This window comes from Vanessa cardui, chromosome 27 (assembly GCF_905220365.1).
Source record: "Vanessa cardui chromosome 27, ilVanCard2.1, whole genome shotgun sequence".
Classification (NCBI taxonomy): Eukaryota; Metazoa; Arthropoda; class Insecta; order Lepidoptera; family Nymphalidae; genus Vanessa; species Vanessa cardui.
Window position 1 is genome coordinate 8160089 of NC_061149.1, and position 2500 is coordinate 8162588.

At 45.9% G+C, this 2500-nt stretch overlaps 1 non-coding gene across 1 annotated transcript in view; it reads left to right on the forward strand.

Moving 5' to 3' along the window:
• The window catches only part of LOC124541329, a 1903-nt gene extending 14 nt beyond the window's left edge, over positions 1 to 1889 (forward strand). Inside the window, exon 1 of the ribosomal RNA XR_006967239.1 lies at positions 1 to 1889. This exon is cut by the window's left edge and continues 14 nt beyond it. This is a non-coding gene — a ribosomal RNA (small subunit ribosomal RNA).
• The last annotated feature ends 611 nt before the right edge of the window (positions 1890 to 2500 follow it).

Here is a 2500-nt window from a genome sequence, read left to right on the forward strand (position 1 = left end):
TGCCAGTAGTTATATGCTTGTCTCAAAGATTAAGCCATGCATGTCTCAGTGCAAGCCGTATTAAGGCGATACCGCGAATGGCTCAATATATCAGTTTTGGTTCCTTAGATCTTACTCAGTTACTTGGATAACTGTGGTAATTCTAGAGCTAATACATGCAATCAGAACTCTGACCAGTGATGGGATGAGTGCTTTTATTAGATCAAAACCAATCGACGGAGGGCGTCTCGTCCGAAGTCGTTAATTTTGATGAATCTGGATAACTTTTGCCGATCGCATGGTCCAGTACCGGCGACGCATCTTTCAAATGTCTGCCTTATCAACTTTCGATGGTAGTTTCTGCGACTACCATGGTTGTCACGGGTAACGGGGAATCAGGGTTCGATTCCGGAGAGGGAGCCTGAGAAACGGCTACCACATCCAAGGAAGGCAGCAGGCGCGCAAATTACCCACTCCCGGCACGGGGAGGTAGTGACGAAAAATAACGATACGGGACTCTTTCGAGGCCTCGTAATCGGAATGAGTACACTTTAAATATTTTAACGAGGAACAATTGGAGGGCAAGTCTGGTGCCAGCAGCCGCGGTAATTCCAGCTCCAATAGCGTATACTAAAATTGTTGCGGTTAAAAAGCTCGTAGTTGCATTTGTGCGCCGCGCTGTCGGTGCACCGCATCCGCGGTGATACTGACACGTCTGCGGAGCATATCGTCGGTGAGCCGGCGGTAAAACGCCGGTTCAATATCAAAATCCTATCGCGGTGCTCTTCAGTGAGTGTCGAGATGGGCCGACAATTTTACTTTGAACAAATTAGAGTGCTCAAAGCGGGCTCAAAATGCCGCTTGAATATTTCGTGCATGGAATAATAGAATATGATCTCGGTTCTATTTTGTTGGTTTTCAGAACTCCGAGGTAATGATTAATAGGGATAACTGGGGGCATTCGTATTGCGACGTTAGAGGTGAAATTCTTGGATCGTCGCAAGACGAACATCAGCGAAAGCATTTGCCAAAGGTGTTTTCATCAATCAAGAACGAAAGTTAGAGGTTCGAAGGCGATTAGATACCGCCCTAGTTCTAACCGTAAATATGTCATCTAGCGATCCGCCGACGTTACTACAATGGCTCGGCGGGCAGCTTCCGGGAAACCAAAGATTTTGGACTCCGGGGGGAGTATGGTTGCAAAGCTGAAACTTAAAGGAATTGACGGAAGGGCACCACCAGGAGTGGAGCCTGCGGCTTAATTTGACTCAACACGGGAAATCTCACCAGGCCCGGACACCGGAAGGATTGACAGATTAATAGCTCTTTCTTGATTCGGTGGGTGGTGGTGCATGGCCGTTCTTAGTTGGTGGAGCGATTTGTCTGGTTAATTCCGGTAACGAACGAGACTCTAGCCTGCTAAATAGGCGTCGTCATTTAGGTGTGCTCGATTTCGGTCGAGCAACTCACTGGCGGCGTATTAAAATTCTTCTTAGAGGGACCGGCGGCTTCGAGCCGCACGAGATTGAGCAATAACAGGTCTGTGATGCCCTTAGATGTCCTGGGCCGCACGCGCGCTACACTGAAGGAATCAGCATGTTCTCCCTGGCCTAGAGGCCCGGGCAACCCGTTGAAACTCCTTCGTGCTGGGGATTGGGGTTTGCAATTATCCCCCATAAACGAGGAATTCCTAGTAAGCGCGAGTCATAAGCTCGCGTTGATTACGTCCCTGCCCTTTGTACTCACCGCCCGTCGCTACTACCGATTGAATGATTTAGTGAGGTCTTCGGACCGACACGCGGTGGCTTCACGGCCGTCGGCGTTGCTGGGAAGTTGACCAAACTTGATCATTTAGAGGAAGTAAAAGTCGTAACAAGGTTTCCGTAGGGGAACCTGCGGAAGGATCATTAACGTTAACGTTATCAATCTCTTTCTCTATGTAGATCGAGTGCGATGATGAACGATAATATCAAATAACAAAAAAAAAAATAATAATAATAAGAACGTCAATCAGCGTCGTCGTCGATACGCACGTACGCGCACACGCACGCACCTACGAAACTACTACTACTACTACTACTACTACAACTACGTTATCGAGTCCTCGACGTACGCGTGAGATACGATATACGTGTGTAAGTAGTATACGTAACGTAAAGTAACGTGGTGATGTGTTTCTGTGTTCGTTCGTTCGTACGTTCGTCTTCACTGAATAGAAACGGGATTATTATTATTTAAAAACAAGCGATCAGACGTTCGAGATTGTCGTTTTTCGATGCGAGGACGCGATTTTCTAAACTACAACAACAACGACAACAACTCGATGATTTTTATGATCACTCTTGTTGTGTGTACGTGTTGTGTCGCGAGAGTCGTGTAACGCGTCTTATTCGATATATTTCAGAATGTCGGTTGCGAGGAAAGTACGTCGTGTTATTGATTTAACACATCGTCATCTTCATATAAAATGTATTTCTTTTTTTTTATTTTTTTTTTTTTAATATATTTTTTTTTTATTTTT